At 37.5% G+C, this 21,983-nt stretch overlaps 1 long non-coding RNA gene across 1 annotated transcript in view; it reads left to right on the top strand.

Moving 5' to 3' along the window:
* The first annotated feature begins 5,926 nt into the window (after positions 1-5,926).
* Positions 5,927-21,983, top strand: part of LOC115893150 — a 112,673-nt gene continuing 96,616 nt past the window's right edge. Inside the window, exon 1 of the long non-coding RNA XR_004053090.1 lies at positions 5,927-6,016. This is a non-coding gene — a long non-coding RNA (uncharacterized LOC115893150). The remainder of the gene's footprint in view (positions 6,017-21,983) is intronic.

Raw genomic sequence — 21,983 nt, 5'->3', positions numbered from 1 at the left:
ACAGAAGGAGGGCAGCAAGCGTGAAAAAGCCAGCCATCTCCCCTCCTTCCCATTCTGCCTTCCTGGAGCCAGATGCCTGGCTGAAGAGGGGAAGGGAAAAGTTGTCATCCAAGGTAAAAGAGAGGTTCAAACAATGCTAACTTTCAAAAACCAGAAGTGACTGAGATGTGTAAAATTGACATAGCATGTCATTAAAGATGAGATGAAAGTTGGACAGCATGGTGAAAGCAGTGATTACCAAAAAAAAGTGAATAAAATGATTCCATGTTTGGAATCCATTGTCTATAGATCACTCAATAAGTTGATTACAGAGGATTGAACAAGATTCAATGGAATCTGAAAGACTTGTTTGAGTGGCTGATTTCGGGGTCCAGAGTCAGACAGAGATGATTCTGGGGTGGGGAGGAGTCAGGAACAACTGCCAGAGGCATGGGTTGTGTCTTGCCAGCAGGTGGCTGCAATGCAAGGCATCTGCCCACCGGCCAGTATCCAGCAGGTGAGCTTATGGTGCAGGCCAGAGGCAGGGCAGGCAACCTCATCCTGGTGGGTCTTTTGAAGGCTTGGGCACATGAGTACAGATGACATGGAAAAGTAGCACAAGGCAGGTCATGCTGCACTTAGGGGTTGGGGTGGGACCAGCACACTGGCTCTGTCCCCCTCCCGGTCAGAACACACGGGTGACAGGTACCTCCATGGCTACGTATCCTTCTAAATGCAGGCAGGGCATTTTCTCATGTCCACAGTGACCTCGGATACATCAGGATCAGTGAGTTCATTATGTTTCCTCTTATTCTCAATTACTGTAAATGAATTTCTGCAGAATCACCGAGAACTGCAAAGATTTACAACAGATTAACTTTCATTTAGTTTAACGAAATTGTCTCAATGCATAAATCCAGGCCTGCTTCAGACTCATAAATTTTTATAGCTTCTGCTTAGTAGACAATCCTTTTTTTCCCCTTTTCTTTCCTTCCCCCGCCCCTCTCGCTTCCTCTCAGACTCTGCTCTGCCTTCACAGTCTGCCTGGGCTGGGAACCCCTGTCAGACTCTTCTGAGTCAGGAGATGAAAGCTTCCAGAGAGCCGTGTAAAACATATTTATGGCCTCTGTCTGCAAATACTCCTGTTTCTTCATAAATGAGTATAAATGAAGCGTGACAAGCAATTTGCTGCATGGAGGCTGATATTAATGATGACATATTCATACCTGCTTGTATGATCACATTTTTTTCTTTTTCTTGGCCAGTGACACATTCTGGTCCAAAGGCACTTACATTAAGAATAGCCCCTTTTCCCATATTAAGAGGAAAACGTTTCCTAAACCTCTTCTATTATTCACATGGGTACTTAAGGGCTCTTTGCAGTTAGCAGGAGCCTTTCTGTGGGAAGTAGAGTGGTACAGGGTGAAGACAGGTCTTCCATTAATTCATTTAACAAAATTCCGTGGCTTCATTATCTCTGTTACAAGAAGGGATAGGCGATGGGACAGGATGGCCCACACAGACCTCATGGTCTAGTGGGGTGCTATGGGACAGCCAGGTCCAGGGTCAAGCCTGAAACGGGCCTGCTCAGTTTCCTGCAGAATGCTGCCTTACTGTAAGATTGTTGTGGAAAGCTTCCCAGACACCTCCGGGAAGGATGGCAGGTATAAGGACCACACACTGGGACAAGGCAGAGAAATAATTTGGGAAATTAGAATATTAATGCTTTCTTCCATGAGTCATTTTCCCCAGCAGGGCCATGTCCAAAGCAGATGAAATCATTAAAAAAAAAAAAAAAAAAAAAAATTCTCAGGTTATTATTTTAGGAGGCAAAGTCCAAGATGTAAAACATAAGTGAAAGAGGGTTTGTCTTATTCATGCCACATGTCCACCTTCACCAAAAACAGGGAAGCTCTAAGCTGAGGAGGAGGGTGGTGAAGAAAGAGAGAAGGAGATGGAGGGCCTGGTCCTCTACAGTGAATCAGGGAACGCCTTGGAAGAACTCACTTTAAATCCAATGAGCCAACAGGCGCTCGGCTTTACCCACCACTAGACTCGAGGAGGCGTCAGCCAGGAAACTGGGCACTGCATTGTAACAGGGAGAGCGTAAGGGGTGCAGGGTGCTGTGGCAGGGAAGTGATACAGGTCAAGTTCCACCAGGGCTTTCCTGTTTTCCCCCCTCAAGGCTAATGTTAAGCTTTAGAAGGCAAATAATGAGAACCAAATAATGCAGCAATCAAGTGCAGAGATGACTGACACATTTGAAAGGGGAGGTAGGGGCCAGTGAGGATGCTGCTGATACCACCCCTTAATGCGGCAACATAGGCTGGGTGGGGCTAAGTGGTGGGCGTGGCTACGGGAGGTGATTCGTCATGAAGACCAGCAGAACCGTGTGTCTGAGGAAAGAGGAAAGGAAGGAAGAGTCAAGTGTGACCTCAGGATTGCACCTGGATATCTCAGTGATGCACACTTCCATTGGATTCCAAATCCTTGCTCACGGCAACCTTGGGATACAGTGCCTCTTCCATATCTGAAATACAGATGACAAGCAGATTAACAGTTTATAACAATGTGGAGACTTGACTTTCTACAACTTCATGATGAAAACGGACCTGGCAGAAACCTAACAAAAATCAAATTGTTAACTTGGCCCCTGAGGCACTGAGGATTTCACAGGAATTTGAAAAAAGAATCCCATGAATTACTTCTTCCTCGAGAAAGACACTCCCATCCACCACATTGACCCAGCCAAGATATTCTGTAACACTCTAGGAAAGGATACAGAATAAAACAAAACTTATTTTGAGACGGTCAAGAATAAAATTAATTACTATTCTCAGGATGAGAAAGCACAATGAAAATTTCTTTTACGGGTCCAGGCGTCTGCTTTCCTAGCAATTCGCAGGAAGTTGATGTATCTCAGTGTAAACCAAAAGGCATCTGTGACAGGTCTTAATCAATTTAGAAGTTTATTTGTCAAGGCTAAGGATATGCCCGTAAGAAAGAAACAGAAATCACGGAAACACCCTGCAGTCTGCGTCTTTCTCCAAAGATTATTTTGAGGGCCTCAATATTTAAAGGAGAAAAGCGGGCTGGAGGGAAAAGGGGCAAGATATGGTCATATTACTGAATCCACATTTTGCTAGAGAAAAGGAGCCGGTAGGAGAATCGTCAATTATGTGTTCATTTTGTGCTCAGTAAATTGGCACTTTACTTTAGATAAGGTGAACATAGAACCTGTGGAGATATCTGACCTTTAATCTGTTGCTATTTGCTTAGGAACAAACAGAAAGGCAGTTTCTTGCATGACTCAGCTTTCGGCTTAATTGTTTTCTTTTTTGCATAGTGAGTTGGGGTCCCAAGATTTTATTTTCCTCTCATGTAAGCAAACATTTATCAGTGCCCCTCCTGCCCAGGAGCAGTGCCTGGTGCTGGGTCATTTGATTCCACCAGAGGTGAACAGCCTTTCCCACTTCAGCAGGGCACAGGCCTGGACAGCACAGTTCCCTGGAGGACGCTGATTTTGCATGAAGTCTTGATTGAAGTTGCTATAAGAGAGTGGGGAAGAGAATATAGGGGTTTTCTGGAAGAATATGTGGTATGAGAAAAGGAGGGGAACCAGAGCTTCTGATTTCTGGTTGGATTTTATATACAACTTCACCTCTGGAAAAATAATCTAGATATATTCTCTCCACCGCAAGAATTCTCAGTGACCAGTCTTTGCAGTGAACTGTGTATCTGTAGCCTTTCCAGTCAATCCCAATTGCTGGAGACAGCGTACGCTCTCGCATGCCTTCTCTTGTAATATGAGCTTTGTAGATTTTCCTTCGTGTTGTTACCTAGATTTAAGAGTTTTATTCAGTAAAACATATACAGTCCTGCCTTGCAATTATTTGTCAACGCTTTATTTCCACACTAGATTATAAATTGCTAGAGGACAAGGACCATGACTTACCATCTCTGCTGCCCCTAGTGGCAACTGAGAGCATTCTATAGAGCACAACATCTAATAGCACTGTTCAGAATGCAAGATGTGAAGTGGGAAGACCTGGGACTGCCTATGCGTTTATTCCCTTCTGGCTGTGTGATCTCATGAGGTTGACCAAACCTTTCTGAATCTCGGTTTCCTTATCCAATAAGTGAGTATACAAAATAGCTGCAACAGAACATTACTGTTAAGATTCAACGGCATGACAAGAAGTGAGTAAGTTACTATGGGGAGCTTAACAATGGATCAAAGATAGAGAGCCAGGTTAAATCTAAAGTTGTGATTTCCTAGTAGTAGATATTCAAGTGTCATTAGGAATGATGTGAAACATTTTGAGAGAGCTGAAACAGACAGGAAATAGGGACTGGATAAGCACACAGGCTGACGTCCTATTTTGAGCCTGCCACTTTCTACTTGTAAGTTAATCAGAACTGTGGTTTCTCCACTGGTCTACCGCAATAGTATACACTTAGTAGATGGCTACCTGAAGAAGATCCCCATTAAAGACGAGGTCACATAGGTTAATTGTCTACACCGCTTCTATACGCTTGCTCTGTTTCCACTTCCTGTTGCAACTTCTCTGTGGAACTCTAGGCTTTTTTTTTTTTTTTTTTTTTTTTTTTTTTTTTTTTTAGGCATGGTCTCTCTCTGTTGCCCAGGCTGAAGTTCAGTGGTGTAATCTCGGCTCACTGCAACCTCTGCCTCCCAGGTCCAAGTGATTCTCATGCCTCAGCCTCACAAGCAGCTGAGATTACAGGTGCCCGCCGTGACACCCGGCTAATTTTTGTAATTTTAGTGGAGAAGGGGTTTCACCATGTTGGTCGGGCTGGTCTTGAACTCCAGACTTCAAGTGATTCACTGGTCTCAGCCTCCCTAAGTGTAGACTTACCTTTTACTTGAATCCTGCTAACATTAATATTAATAACACAAATATGATAAATATGATTCTGTATATCATATTGGAATGTGAGCTCCTTGAAGGTAGCAGCTTTTGCCTGATTGGCTTACCTCTGTGTCTTTAGAACCTAGGACAATGTCTGGTTTATATACATTACACATTCAATAAATACTAAAATATGAATGAGTAGACGAATGAGGCCTCTACGGTGTTCAGCCAATCCTAGCATTCCTTTGGATGCTAAAGCAGCGTGGATCAGGTGTTGTTAGGGGCTGGAAAATGAATAAAGCTTGGCTGCTCAATGTGACGGCCTCTTGCAGTTGAGTTAATTCAATACCCGAGGCATCTTCTGGAGATAATGTCAAAACAGCTAGTTTCCCAGGCAGACAGGCAGGGCTCATAAATCTGCTCAGTGCATTCTCTCCTTCTTTAACAACAACAAAAAATTCATTTGGAGGTAAAATGTCCTGAAGGGGCCTTCAATAATATGTGTCATCGAAACAGAGAGGGCCAAACAGTCACCTGGGTACGGGGAGCCATATTTCACCGCTAGTTAGTGTCAAATCTTGTCTCATTTGTCAACAAAGCACTGGGGGAAAAATACTACCAAGCAACCACTGTGGAGCAGGCTCTTCCGAACCAGGGGAGAATGTGTTTACACAAGGAAGACTCTTGTTTTGGCAATGGGTGTGTCCTTCACTTCTGGTCAGTCAGTGGGAATTCAACAGGACACGTGCTCAGACCCTGCCTCAGATAACAGGCACCTGACAACTAGTCAGTGTGCTCTTTTTAGGAAGAGTGAGTGGTTACTCTTCAATGACTCTTCAACAAAGGCCACAGCAAGCACAGAAATCATGTGCTTCAAAGGGGTTTTACATCCTCGTCTCACACAGAACTGAAAAACAAAACAAAACAAAAACAGTGAACTACCCTAGGACATTTACTGACCTTAATTTACAAAGGGTTTAACTGAGGTCAGAGAGGATAAAGACTACTTACGTAACCACGAAGCAGGTGAGTTGCTCACTGCGTGCAGAGTCCAGTTAACAAGAGCGAGGCTATTTACAAGCAAGTGAATTTATTCCAAAGCTAGCTTGGGGAAGAAGCGGTACAGCTTCACTTTCGGAGTAGAAAGCGGACGTTTTTATAAGGTAAGGAGGAAATGAGCAAGGGCAGGATCCTCCCTGCTGTCTGGGTGCCTCATCTACCAGGCAGTTAGTTGAGTTGACATCTTCCTGGGCAGAGGTAAATTGTAAAAGTGGCCAAACGGGCATACTTTTGACACGCTCTGTTGAGGTGAGGGTTCATGGTGGCAGGCTTTGGTTTGCAAATCAACTGTCAATTCTGGAGGAGAGATGCCTCTTTGAGCCCATGGATGAACTTGCCCAGTAAGGAATGTCTGATGAGTGGGAGGTGAAAGGTTGTATTTGCATTTCTAAAGGGCTAAGTAGGAAGCAGAGAACGGGGGAAAGGGGAGAGGGGAAGAGAAGAGAAAATATTCATAAAAGTAGTTGAACTCTCTCTTAGAAAAATGCAGGTACTTGGTTACACTTGATAAATATTTGTTTTTAAAGAAATGAATACAGAATGTGAGTTTTATTTTTATCGTGAGGCAGGGCAAGTGGGTCTATCTTTTTTCTTCATTAAAATGTTGCATGCCGTTCTCAAATATGTTTTACTTTGTCAGAATTTTAGGAGTAGATTGTCAGATTTCATGGAAAAATCTTGTCCAGTGTCTGATGAATCTTGGATTTAATTTACAGATTAATTTGGGTGGTATCATTTTTGAAATCCTTTCATGTTTATTCTAGTATTTTCCAGGTTTTTTAAAAAACTTTGATCCATATAGAAATAATTTTGATGCAAAGACTGGAGTAGGAATCCACTTTCCATTACTTTCCTGAGGATTAGCCATTTGTCCAAACATCGTGTGTTGATTAATCCATCTTTTTCAAATTGCTTTTTCCTAACATTATACCTTATACTACATTTAACTTATTTTTGAACTCTCTTTTTCATTTCATTGATGTCTGTCCTCCATTCATGTGCAAATATTAAGTTCAGAATTGCTATACCTTATAATACTTTAAAAATACTTCAGGATTATTCTGGATATACTTTCATGTTTACTTTTTTATTACTGCTGAATCAGCTTGTCTGTCCCTATTACCTCTCCTTCCTCTCTAAAATATCAATATCTCATAAATTTAAATTTATAGATTTACAGTTTTGACACCTTATAGGTTTTGACACCTTGATAGCTTTATAATATCACCATATCATAAAGACACACCCCAAAATACAATGTCTTTCCATTCCTTATGACTTTTTTATCATTCTTTAGCAATTAAAATTTTCTTCATAGAGTGCTAACACATTCTTGTTAACGATTATATTTTTATTCATTGTTGCAATTATAATTACAATCTTTTTCTCATTATGTTTTCTAAGTGGTTGATCTTTTTCTAGTGGGAAGCTATTGAATTTTATATGTTGATTTTATAATCAACCACTTTACTGGATTCTCGTTTAGTTCTAAATTGTGTTCAGCTGACTCTCTTGGGCTTTCTAGATATGCTCTATTGTCTTTGGCAAATGACAATAATTTTAAATCCTTTCAAATTTTATGCCTCATATTTCTTTTCCTTGTCTTCTTGTACTGGCTAGGGCCTCCAGAATAATGATAAAAACAGTGAGGAGAAGAGCTAACTTTGTTTACTCTTGATTTTATTAAGGATCCTTTTAGTGTCTTGCCATCAAGCATAATGCTGGCTTTTGGCTTAATCTTTGGCTACTTTACTAAGAATATTACTTTTTTTAAAGTCAAGAACGGGTATTGAATTTTATTAAATATTGATTGTCCAGTAGGTACAGTGATATCTGCTCCTTTTCTGCTAATGATGAAGATCATCGTGTAAGGCATTTGGTGGCCACATATTTCCATATTAACATCCTTCAAGACTGCTTGTTAATATATCATTTAGGACATTTACAATGCCAGTTGTTAGTGTATTTCATCTATGTCTCATGTCATTGTGCTGTGTTTGTCATAATTTGATATCCAGAGTAGGATGGTTTTATAAATATAATTTGGGAACTTTTGGTCTTTCTGTTCTGGAAATGTTTTGAAAGCACTTGAGCAATCTGTTAACTGAAAGATGAATAGAATCCATTTGGAACCTGGTGAGGTATGGTATTATTTATCATGTTCTTATGCACATTATATTTTCTTTAAATTTAGGATTGAATCTAGAGACTTTGTATCAAATTTATGTCCGATTTATTTTTATAAGAGTATATCTTAATAGTTGTAGGGTACTTTCATCAGGGATGTCTGATTTTTCTTTTTCAATGATATTAGAAGCCATTGATAATCATTGTCTAGATCCAGTAATTCACTGGGAATTGCTAATGTCAGACATCCCTTTGTTAAAAGAAAAACTTCAGCTGAATTAAATTTAAAGGAGTTTAATTGAGCAATGAACGATTTGCGAATCAGGCAGCCGCTGGAAGCACAGCAGATTCAGAGAGACTCCAGGGGTGCCTTGTGGTTAGAACAGATTAATAGACAAAAAAAGGAAAGTGATGTACAGAAATCGGAAGTGAGCTACAGAAACAGCCGGATTGGTGACCTGTTGGCAGGTGCCTTATTTGAACAGTTTGAACACTCAGCAGTGTATGAGTAGTTGAAGTACAGCTGCCGGGATTGGCCAAGACTCAGCGATGGTTACAGGCGCATACTCCGAAGCTAGGTTTCCAATGCTTATTAAGTTAGGTGACAGTCAATCCACAAGAACTCAAATATAGAATTACGGAGTCTTTCTCAGGCCATATTTAGTTCGCTTTAACACCTTTCTATAATTTTTTTCTTGTTTATTTGATGGAAGACTTTTATTAGAAGAAAATCTCTCTTATCAATATTTAATTATTTTGAGGCATAGTTCATATAGGAGAGGCAGGATAAATGCTTAATTATTGCTTTCTTTTTTCAAAATAATGAGTTGTTTTCTCAGCATCCTTCAAAGAACAGCAACGAGAAGTAGTTCGGTTTGCTTTGTTGTTATTCCTTTTGTATCTTTATGAACTCCTGGATTTAAACGTGTTTGATGTGCTGCAACCCATTGCAGTTATTAACCTCGTTAACGCTCACATTTTCTAATCTGGGCAGGAGTATCTTGTTAAACTCTGGCCCTGAGTGCTTTTTGTGAGATGTCAGAGCCCTGCCATTGGAGAGTAGTCAGCTCATGAGTTGGGAAGAAGAAGCTACTGACAATAGTAGAGGTTTGAAAAGGAAAGTTATATTAGATAGAAAGAATGTTGCAGCAGAGTGCAATGTGCTGCCTAAGCAAGAAAGGACTGAGTGCACTGCTGTGGATTTCTCCTTAGGGGTATTTATGGACCTTAAAGTGGGAGCTTAAGGGAAATTTGAACCATATTAGCCACATAGATCATAATAAATGATTACATTAGTAGACATTTTGGTGCCTTAATGTCAGCGAGGATTGCACAATGAATCACAATATGCATGCATTCCGGAGATGTACAGAAATTCTAGCTATTTATACCCTTTTGGGAAAGGAGGCTGGACCCAGGTGCCAGCTTTAGATAATAGAATAGGGAAGTGTAATTACTTCTGAACTCCTCAGATAATGAGTGTTGCCTCTCGATGGCCTGAGTGATGGCCACCAGGTGGTCTTTGCTTTCCTCACTTAGGACATGAACCTTGTGGCATTTGGTATTTTTCTTGCTTTCTAATGGTAAAAAAAAAAAAAAAAAAAAAAGGTATAGCCCCATTTTGTACCATTGTGACTTGCCCTAGATCTAGAATCTGGAATGATTTTTCCAAGGAACCCTAGTTTATCTCAGCTGGAAATAATATTTAGAGAAAGTATTCTGAGCCTGCGGGTCGTTCACTGCTTCCGGTTAATTGCTACTTTTAGGCTTTTTTGGTGGATAAAGAAATTTTCCAAAACTCACTTTGTGAGTTCATACTGATACTTCAGATTCCACTCATTAAGCGTCATAATGATGTTTCTTTTTTTAATATCACACAAACACAATTTCCTAATGACAAGTTAATATTATTGGCAAAAAGGTTTAAGTGTGTGTATGTGGTAATTACTTCTATCCTTAGGGTATATCCCCACTGAGTATGTACATTCAAAAATCACTGTTTTAAAGTCATCCAGAATAGTGTCTTCCTGCATCATTATGCTACTAAATAAATACTCAATTAGCATCATTTGCTTAATTTATTTTTTTTATTTGTAAGGATGGCTTTTAAATTTAATTTTGTGTTATAATTTTCATCTCCCTAATGATTAATGATGTAGAACATATTTTCCTGTGCTTGCTGGCTGGCTGAATTATCTTCTTTGGAAAAATAGCAATTGAAATAATTTGTCTATATTTTAATTTAGTTTTTTGTTTTATTATTGAATTATAAGAGTTCTTTAAAGATTTTGATAGAAGTCGCTTTGTATACATATGTGTATGTGATTTATATGTATTTCCTCCCATTCTGTGGATTGTATTTTCACTTCTTTCTTGATTGTGTCCCATGAATAATAAAAGTCCGTAGTTTTGATGAAATCCAATTTATCTATTATTTCTTTTGTTGCTTACGCTTTTGGTATCACATCAAAGAAACCATTGACTAATCTAACATCATGATAATCCTGTGGGTTTTTAAATTTTTAACTCTTATATTCACATTTATGATTAATTTAAGGTTAATTATTTGTGAGAATTTGTTTGTAAATTAATCATGATGTAAGTAAGGAATCCACCTTTATTATTTTGCATGTGGATATCAATTGTCTTACCACCACAGATTAAAAAGACAACACTTTCAAACTGAATTGTCTTGGTATCTGTTAAAATGTCAATTGACTATAAATGGGGAGAGTTTATTCCTGTACTCTCAATTCTAGTTCATTGATCTCTCTGTATGTCTTTGTGTCAGTACCACACTGTCTTGATTCCCATAGCTTTGTAGTAATTTTAAAAATGGGCAACGTGGGAGTCCATTTGTTACTCTTTTCCAAGATTGTTTTGGTTATTTTTGGTTCCTTGTATTTACATATGTATTTTAGGATCAGCTTGTCAATTTCTGATAAATGACTAGTTAGAATTTTAATAGGGATTGCATTGAATCTGTAGATGAAATTAAGATATATTAGCATTTTAACAATATTATTAATTTTTTGATTTACAAATATAAAATAACAAGTAGACATTAAAGTAGCATTTATTTCAATCTTTTAAATTTCTATTTATTTTGATCTTTGAAATTTCTTTCAACAATGTTGGTGATCTTCAGTATGCAAGTCTTGAACTTATTTTTAAAAATTATTCCTAGATATTTTACTCTTTTGAATACCATTACAAATACAAGTTTTATTAATTTCATTTTTGAATTGTTCATTGCTAGTATGTTGAAGTGAAATTGATTTTCGTATATTGATCTTATAACCTCAACCTTGCTCTTACTAGTTCCAGTAGTTTTTTAGCAGATGTCTTAGGATTTTCTATATAAAGGATCCTGGCATCTTTAAAGAAAAATAGGGCCGGGCGCGGTGGCTCAAGCCTGTAATCCCAGCACTTTGGGAGGCCAAGACGGGCGGATCACAAGGTCAGGAGATCGAGACCATCCTGGCTAACACGGTGAAACCCCGTCTCTACTAAAAACTACAAAAAAGTAGCCGGGCGAGGTGGCGGCGCCTGTAGTCCCAGCTACTCGGGAGGCTGAGGCAGGAGAATGGCGTAAACCCGGGAGGCGGAGCTTGCAGGGAGCTGAGATCCGGCCACAGCACTCCAGCCTGGGTGACAGAGCAAGACTCCATCTCAAAAAAAAAAAAAAAAAAAAAGAAAAATAGTTTTACTTCTTCCTTTTCTCACGGAATTTTAAAAATTGTTTTCTTCTTGCCTGATCACCTTGTCTAGATCCTTCAGCGCAATGTTGAATAGAAGGGACAAAGGTGGATGCTATTGCATTTTTCCTGATCTGAGTGGGAAATTATTCAATCTTTCTCCACCTAATGTGATGTTATATGTGGATTTTGACCAGATCCCTTTTATCAGGATGAGGAAGTTCCCTTTTATTCATAATTGTTTACATGTTTTTTTATCATTAAAGTGTTTTAGATTTTTAAAAATGTCTTTTTTTTTTTTTTTTTGCATTGGTTGAGAAGATATATACTGTTTTTGTCCTTTATTCTATTAATATGGTGTATTATATTGATTCATTTCTGGGTGTTAATCCAATGTTGAATTCCTGCGATAAATTCCATGTAGTCTTAGCACGAAAATCTCTTACGCTGCCGGGCTCAGTTTTTCAGTATTTTGTTGAATATTTTTGTGTGTATAGTCAGAAAGGACATTAGTCTGTAGTTTTCTTTTATTGTAATGTCTTTTTCTGGCTTTGGTATCAGGAAATACTTCATAGGGTAAGTTGGGATGTGTTTCTTCCTCTCATTTTATGGAAGATTTTATAAAATATTAGTATTGATATTTTAAATATTTGGTAGAGTTCATTAGTGAAGCTCTGTGGACTTGTACTTTTCCTTTAGAAAGTTTTAAAATTACCACCTCGATCTCTGTAGTTTTAAGTGTATATATATTTTTTATATTTCTTTTGAGCCAGTTTCAGTTGGCTGTATCTTTCTAAAAATTTGTCCATTTTAAGGAAACTCATTTGTTGACATAGAGTTGTTTATGGCATTTTCTTGCAATCTGTTTTATTTCTGCAAAGTTGGTAGTGAAAGAGCCTCCTTTATTTATACATGTATTAATCTGTATTTTCAGTTTGTTTTTCTTGGTCAGCATAAGCTAAACATTTATTAATTTGTTAAACATTTCAACGAATCAACTTTTGATTTTGTTAGTATTCTCTGTTGCTTTTCTATTTTGTATTTCATTTATTTTCATTCAATTTTTATTGTTTTACTCCTACTGCTTATTATTAACTTGAGATTTTTTATTTCTTATTGCTGTATATTACAGCTATACATTTCCGTGTAAGCATTGCTATAGTTGCAATCCATAAGTTTTAGTATGAGTTTGAAAATATTTTTGAGTTCTGTTATGATTTATTTTTGACTCCTAAGTTCTTTGTGAATGTGTTGTCTAATTTCCACATATTTATGAATTTCTCAAATTCCATTTTGTTATCGATTTCTAATTTAAATCTATTCTTGTCAGAGAATATGTATTGTGTGACTCTAAGCAATTTAAATTTATGTAGCCTTAGCATTTGATTTATCCTGGAAAGTGTTTCCTGCATGTTTGGAAAGTACATGTATTCTACATTTTTGAGAAGTGTGTTGTGTAAATGCCTGTTAGCTCTAGTTGGTTTATGGGATTTTTTAGCTATTCTACTGACTCATTTATTTCATACCTAGTTATTTTATTCATTAGTACAAGGGAGATATTGACAACCCAACTACTGTTCTAATTGTCAGTTTCTCTCTTCAGTTCTAGAAGTTTTTGCTTTATGTATTTTGTTTCATGTATTAGATGCATATTTACTTATATATCTACCTAATAAATACAATTTCTTCATCTCTGCTAGAAGTTTCTTTCTCATACAATCTATTTTATTTACATACGTACAACCACTATGGCCTTCTTTTGTTTACTACTTGAATGGTGTGTCTTTTTTGACCATTTTACTTTCAACTTGTTTGTTTTAAAATATAAACTATGTGTTTTGTAGATAGTATAGAGGTGGGTCATTACAAAAATATTTTCTGTTTATCTTTACCTTGTTATTGGAGTACTTAATCCATTCATATTTATTATAATTACAGATTGGATAAGCTTTCAGTTTGCCATATTTGCTATTTTTTATATATCTTTTTCTTTTGCTTTGTTTTGGTTTCTGGTCCTTGTTTCCTGCCTTTTCTGTTAAATAGATAATTTTTTTAGTATAGCATTTTAATTATCTTGCTGTTTCCTTTACTATTTTCTGAATTATTTTCTTACTTGTTTTTCTGGAGATTATAATTAGCATCTTAAATTAAAATAATCTTGTTCAAGTTAATATTAACTTAATTTCCATAGTATGCATTAACTTTGCTCTAATATACCTTCTTTTCTAACCCCTCTCCTTTGTATTATTAATGTCATGCAATCACTTTTTACATTATAAACCCTTCAACACTGCTTTATAATACTGCATTTTGTTGCGGTCTTTCGGGTCAATTATAAGAGGCAACGTTCCAAACAAAAATACATTCATATTATCTAGTTATCTTTACTGGTGCTTTGTATTTTTTGTGAGTATATTCAAATATCCTTTCATTGCAGCCCAAAAAACTCCCTTAGCATTTATTGTAGGGCAGAGCTGTTCGTAGCACATTCTTTTAGTTTTTGTTTACATGTGAGTGCCTTAAGTTCAGCTTTACTTTTGAAGGGTAGTTTTGCTGGATAAGGAATTCCTGGTTGACAGCCTCTTTATTTAAACGCTTTGAAGATGCTATCTGCTGTCCTTAGTCTCCATGATTTCTGATGAGAAGTATAAGCTGTTAATGAGAGTTATTTTTATGTGATGTCATTTTTGGTCAACATTTTTCTAGGTATGGATTTTCAAATTTTATTTTGCTTTACTTGGAGTTTGTTGAAATTCTTGGAAGTATAGATTAATGTCTTAAATCACATTTGGGAAGATTTTAGCCAAAATTCTTTCACATATTTTTTATACCCCATTCTCTTTGTAATACAGGAGTTAAAAAGAAATTACTTAAGCAGTTAGTGAGGGTTTGGGAGTCCTCAATAAGATTTCTCTTTTAATAAAAAATAAAAAAGTTGGTTGGGCGTTTGGCTCATGCCTGTAACTCCAACACTTTGGGAGGCTGAGATGGTGGATCACCTGAGGTTAGGAGTTTGAGACCAGCTTGGCCAACATGGTGAAACCCCGTCTCTACTAAAAATACAAAAAATTAGCTGGATGTGGTGGTGGATGCCTATAATCCCAGCTACTTGGGAAGCTGAGGCAGGAGAATCGCTTGAACCTGTGAGGCAGAGGTTGCAATGAGCCGAGATCATGCCATTGCACTCCAGCCTGGGCGACAAGAATGATACTGTCTCAAATAAATAAATGAATAAAATAAAAAAACAGCCCCCAAATCATTTCTTTTCGACACAAAGCAGCCTGAAAAATCAAGCTGCAAGCACACATAAGCAAGCTGGAAGCTTGCATAGGTCATTGCCAGCAGCTGTGCTGGAGGCCAGGTATATCCAACATGGAGGTTTTTCTCTTCCCTTTTCTTTGTCGCTAAGTGTGTGGGTGTCATGGCGCTGTCCAGGTAGAGACCCCATCTGCATAATAAAAGATTAAGGTTGGATGGCCAGCCTCTTCATGGGCTATGTAAATAGAACATCTAGTTCAACCAATCCTCTGGGCCCTGGGTAAATCAGACACTGCCTCCTCAAGCCGTTCTACAAAACCAACTGTGTTCCACTGCAGAGGGAGATCCAGAACACTCCTTACTCTACAAGAGGGAGCTTTTCTCTTGTTTCTTTCACCTATGAAACTTTCCACTCTTTTATTTATTTATTTATTTTTGAGAGGGAGTCTAGCTCTGTCGTACAGGCTGGAGTGCAGTGGCGGTGACCTCTGCTCACTGCAACCTCCAGTCCCCTGGGTTGAAGTGATTCTCCTGCCTCAGTATCCCATGTAGCTGGGACTACAGGCATGCATCACCACACCCGGCTAATTTTTGTATTTTAAGTAGAGACGGGGTTTCACTATGTTGGACAGGCTGGTCTCGAACTCGTGACCTCGTGATTTGCCTGCCTCCGCCACCCAAAGTACTGGGATTAGAGGCGTGAGCCACCATGCCTGGCCTAAATTTTCCACTCTGAAACCCACACCTTGTGTGTCTACGTTTTCATTTTCCTTAGTGTGAGAAAACGAACCTCTGGTATTTCCCCAAACAATGCCACTTCATTTGTATTCTTCTCAGATGCCTATTACGTGTATTTTTGTATTCTTGTCAAGTTTCTGAAGTTCTGCTCGTTTTTCTTCCTTTCTGATCTGAGTAATCTTTTTGACTTCTATTGAAGTTCACTTATTCTTTCTCTTGCTTGCACAAATAGGCTATTTATTTCCCCTTAGTGGGTTTTAACATTTTAGTTACTATATTTTGTAACTTCAGAATTTATATTTAGTTCTTTTTACATTTTCTATTTCATTATCAATATCAAGATGTTCTACTCAACATTGTTATTGATATTCTCTGACAAGACACAATTCTCGTATTTTTCTTTAATTCTTTACTCATGATTTCTTTTAGTTATTTAAACATTTATAATAGCTACTTTTAAGTCTTTGTCTACTAAATCTAAAATCTGGACCCTCTCAGGGAAATTTTCTATTGGATTTTTTTCCCCTATGTATTTGGAATAGTTTCTCATTTCTTTGCGTTTCTCATAATTATCTTTTTGTTGAAAACTAAATATTTTAGATAATATACTGTAACAACTTTAATCAGATGCTTTTTCTCTTTCTAGTTTTCTGTCTTTGGGTTTTAATTTTTTTATTCTGTTGCTAATTACTTTCCTCTTGCTATTTATTTGTTTAGGGAATTATCTGAACTAAAACTGTAGATACTACATTCTCTGGAATTGAAGCCACTGAGTTCTCTGCTAATTTTTTAAAAATCTGTTCTAATTTTTTTTTTTTTTTTTGAGACGGAGTCTCGCCCTGTTGCCCAGCCTGGAGTGCAATGGCGCAATCTTGGCTCACCACAACCTCCGCCTCCCAGGTTCAAGCGATTCTCCTGCCTCAGCATCCTGAGTAGCTGGGATTACAGGCTCCTGCCACCATGCCCAGTTAATTTTTTGTATTTTTAGTAGAGACAGGGTTTTACCATGTTGGCCAGGCTGATCTCGAGCTCCTTACCTCATGATTCCCCTACCTCGGCCTCCCAAAGTGCTGGGATTACAGGCGTGAGCCACTGCGCCTGGCCTGTTTTAATTTTTATGCTTAGCTTTCTAGGGTTCATCCTTATGTATTTGCAATGTGATCAGCCAATATAGGTCAGAAGATTTCCTTACATGCTTTACTTGTTTGTCTTCCTCCCTTTGCAAAGGGCATCTGTGTGAGAAGGCATAACTTCATATTTCAGGTAGTTTACAAGCTTTGACCTCCTGCTTGTGCAGGGCTGCCAGACCAACCAGTGGTGACTGCGTCTTGTCTTTTACCTTGTGCATGGGTACAGCTTTGTGCATGAGTACAGCCTTTGCGATCTTCAGAAATAAGTCGAACATTCAAGTTCCTTATGATCATCTTGCTCTCAATTATTTCCTTTTATATTTCAGGCTAGGCTCTTGTCTGCCACAAGCAAATCAAGTCATAGCTTCAGGAAGCTACGGTGTTGTCAATAAATTGCTATTGTTCTGGAAATGCCATAGGGGTAGGGCTTTTAAAATTTTCTTCCTGATGAGCTGAGCTCTGAGTTAAATTAAATAGCCATAGTACCCGGGAATAGAGTTTTATTCTGGGAGCTGAAAGTTTAGACAAAATATTGACTGTGCTCTGAAGATTGTATTTTTAATGGAGTTTTAGTTGAGGTAAATGATTTTGATTGGTTGCAAGAATACGGGCTTTTCATGACTAGAAGATTACTGAGCTGCCAATGAAGTAGGAATGGGAATAATCCCAAGTTAAAATGTTACACACCCTGCCCTGCTTTACTGATATTCAGTAGTTGCTTTTGGATACATGATTTTTGGTTTTCCGTAGCTGTGGTTAATTTCCAGAGTTCTGAAATGGTTAGTGGTTAATTTTGCTTTGCTAGTATTTTCACTGATATTGTGGGAGAGCATTTCACGGAAGTCACCACACCATCATTTGAGTCAATCACTATACCTATTTTTGATGGTTTAGCTAAATCTTTATTGTCAGAGCAGAAAGTCAGTACATACTCTGTTGTACTCACTATTTACCCCCATGGAAAATATATAATTTTATGTTTATCACCTGCCTTATATTTATGTAATTTCAGTCATTTAGGTTGTCTGAAGCTTATTCTTTAGATTTGCAGGAAAGAATCATGAAAGCAATATTCCTTCTATTTTTGCAAAGAAATAAAACCGTGCCTGTGCCTTTTACACTTGAATATTATATGGACTGGATATAAAGTCCTTGGCTTAAATTTTACTTTATTGAATATTTTAAATATACTGTGATATAAAATGTTGCTCTTGAAAAATCTAATGAACACATGAGTTTTTTTTTTTCTTCGTAAGTTATTTGACTTTTATTAACTATTTGCCAGAAGTTCCAAAGGATTCTTCTTCCCTTCCCCTTCCCTTCCGTTTCTTCTTTTTTCTTTCTTTCTTCTTCTTTCTACTTGTTTTCTTTTTATGGTACAATAATTTTAGTGTTGTAGAGTAGATGTTCACAGGCATGTGGCATGCTATTTTAATATATAGAGTCATATAATATTTTAATTTGGAAAAGTTTTCTTAAAATGTGTATTTATTATTTGTATCATTCATTGCTTTTACTTTCTTCTACAGGAGCTCTAAATCTATGTATATTGAATTTCATTTGCCTCTTTTCTTTATCAGAAACCAAAAATAAAATTCTAAGCCCCCCTCCTCTTGGCCAAAGGCATTAGAAAAATTAACCTAAAAAACAGTTCAGGCCATGATTGGAAAAAGGGGTCAGACATACCTCATTATACTCTCCTCCCTTTACAATTTAGGCACAACTGATTAGCATTAACATTAAAACAGAGACCTTAAGACTGACAAAACCAACTGTTTGTAGCAATGAGATGCCAACATGACAGATGGCAGGTCCTGAAAGAAATCAAAGTATTTTACCCAGGATATATTTATTTTACATATTTTGAAATGACCCTGCAAAGCTATGTCTTATGGGGAAGATCTGCATTCTGTAGAGAACTTCCCTCCCTTTCCAGGTCTTTTTCCTGATCCAGAAGAGAATTAACTAAGAGTCTGGCACCTTGTTAAGTCCGATAAGAAACATTTACACTATTTACAATAGCAAATACATGGAACCAACCCAAATGCCCATCAATGATAGACTGGATTTAAAATATGTGGTACATATACACCATGGAATACTATGCAGCCATAAAAAGGAATGAGATTATGTCCTTTGCAGGGACACGGATGAAGCTGGAAGCCATCATCCTCAGCAAACTAACAGAAGAACAGAAAACCAAATACCTCATGTCCTCACTCATAAGTGGGAGTTGAGCAATGAGAACACATGGACACAGAGAGGGGAACAACACACACTGGGGTCAGTTTGGGGGTGGGAGGTGAGGGGAGGGAACTTAGAGAACGGGTCAAAAGGTGCAGCAAACCACCATGGCACATGTACACCTATGTCACAAACCTGCACGTTCTGAACATGTATCCTGTTTCTTTTTTTTTTTTTAGAAGAAACAAAGAAAAAAAATAAAAGAAACAATTAGCATCTATTCTCTTTGAAGCCTGCTACAAGATGCTTCATCTCCTAATAAGAACCTTGGTCTCCAAAACCCCTTATCTTAACCTAGATACTCTTTTCTAATGATTTCAGGTCTTTAGATAATAACTTAACTCTTTTAACCAATTGTCAATGTTTGAATCCACCCAGAAACTCCCTGCCAACCCCCACTTTGAGTTGTCCCACTTCTCTGGACTGAACCAACGTACCTCTTACATGTATTGATTGATGTCTTGCATCTCCCTAAAATGTATAAAACCAAGCTGTAGCCTGGCCACCTTGGGCCCCTGGTCACAGGATCCCTCGGGACTGTGTTACAGGTCATGGTCCTCACATTTGATTCAGGAGAAATTCCTTCAAATATTTTACAATTTGACTCTTTTCATTGAAAATATCTAGTACTTTTCTCGTGAATCCTTTAGTTTCTAATTTATTTTTTTCTTTTAAATAATTTTGACACAAGTCATGATCTGTTGTTATCTTGTATTCTTTTTGTTAAATACTCGTTTCTGAAATGATAGTTGAAAAATGGCTTTGCTGAATTTTATCACTTCTATTTTCAAGTCATTCTTTACTTAATCACCCTGATTTTTGAGTATTTTCTAATTATGCTTTATTGTTGTCTTTCCTTAGAGTCTGTCATCTCTTAATTTCTCTTGGTTCATTTTGAAAACATGCCTTTCTGGAGTTGCTTTTTATTATATGAAAGCATCCTGTGACTTTAAAGAGAGAGATGCATTCAGGATAACTTTTACAGCTTTATTTCTCTGGAGATCTCATTTCTGTTGTTTTCCCAAAGAGATAAAAATATAGCTTCATGGCCGGGCGCGGTGGCTCAAGCCTGTAATCCCAGCACTTTGGGAGGCCGAGACGGGCGGATCACGAGGTCAGGAGATCGAGACCATCCTGGCTAACACGGTGAAACCCCGTCTCTACTAAAAACTACAAGAAACTAGCCAGGCGAGGTGGTGGCGCCTGTAGTCCCAGCTACTCGGGAGGCTGAGGCAGGAGAATGGCGTGAACCCGGGAGGCGGAGCTTGCAGTGAGCTGAGATCCGGCCACTGCACTGCAGCCTGGGTGACAGAGCGAGACTCCGCCTCAAAAAAAAAAAAAAAAAATATATATATATATATATATAGCTTCATGTTTTCTGACATCTGCTCTTTCTGCTTCTGTTTTTGGTTATATTTGAATCTTCCTTTTTATTTACTTCTTGTTCAATGTGGGTTCTATCTCCAAAAGTTTCTCCTCAATTTCTCTTCCTCCTGAGATGAAGTTTTCATTAGTAAATTTTGAGATTCCACAGAATGCGTATTGCTCCAGTATGAAGTTCTCTTGTAGTGATCTGAATTGGACACTTAGAGCTCCCTCCACGTTTTGATTGCTCTTCTTCGTTGTCTGTTCATACTTTGCAGTGAGTACTTGCTGTTAACTTTAGTGTTTGTCTGCTTCCATTGTCACAATACGCCCTGTTGTCTTCTTCTCTGCAGACCTAATACATGTTGTTGGTATTTCTGTTTTCCCGTATTGGAGTCTGTAGGGTACTTGCTCACCAATTATCATAATATATGTTGTCTGCGTGTTTTTGTTTAGCTTATTCTAGTTGCCATCTGTGTGTGCTTTAGGGGAGTGAGAAAAATGAAAAAACTGTTATATTCCCAATATCTTCCTGGAATCCTTATAATTATATTTTCCTGACTCACTTTTTGTCATTTTGTTGTTTTATATTTTTTATCTGAGATCTTGTATATATATATTTTTTTCTTTATAGAGACCATATTTTATGTAATTTCAAGTTGAAATGCTGATCAAAATTTCATCCTGTAGTTTGTGTAATATGTCTAGTGCATATTTATCAATTGTCTAGGTGTTTTTTCCCCTTTCTCATTTTTTACTTTGCATATTTTTAATTAAATGCTAATATTTCCTTTTAAATTCTCACTTATATCTTAAAGGCGATAGAGGAAAGGTGAAGAGTAGGCTTTACTGTACTAACCAAAAAAATGACATCCTTAAGAATATACTAGAAGTGTAAATTATAGAAATTCAGCAACGTAAGTGACACTTTCTTCTTCATAAAATTTCACTGACCTCCCAGGCATAACTCTCCTGTTGATTAACAGAATGCCTTCCTGGATTACTGTAAAATCCTTAATAAAGTGATTGTGTGATTGTGTGCATGTATGTGTGTGTGTGTGTGTGTATAATTTTACTTATACCTCCAATAGCTGCACAGCTTTTTACCATCCACAATGTTCACTTCATCATTCCATGCCAAATGTGAATTTCTCTTTAAATCTCTGGTACCTTTTTGTCTAGCACCGTATTATTTACCATTCCACGAATGTACAGCAGGGTTCAGGGCTACCTTTCTGGATTGTTGGATAACCTAATTTTTTTGTTTCAATTGAAATAAGGAATTATTATGTGGTTCCTTGGGTTATAAAATCTATTTTGAAGACTTCTGACTCTTTTGTAAAGCTAAAGAGACCAATGTATTCACTAGATAGCCTTTACCATCCTGGATCAATATTTATAGTATTTAACATGTTTTCTTCATAAATTGTATTTTGTGGTATTTTCTATTTTCTTTTGAGATTATCTTTAATTGTGTTTTGTTTTTTTTTTTCTGTCAAGTTCATTTCTAA

Source organism: Rhinopithecus roxellana, chromosome 14 (genome assembly GCF_007565055.1).
Source record: "Rhinopithecus roxellana isolate Shanxi Qingling chromosome 14, ASM756505v1, whole genome shotgun sequence".
Classification (NCBI taxonomy): domain Eukaryota; kingdom Metazoa; phylum Chordata; class Mammalia; order Primates; family Cercopithecidae; genus Rhinopithecus; species Rhinopithecus roxellana.
Note: the sequence above shows the minus strand (reverse complement) of the source record. Positions and strands in the feature narration are given on the sequence as shown.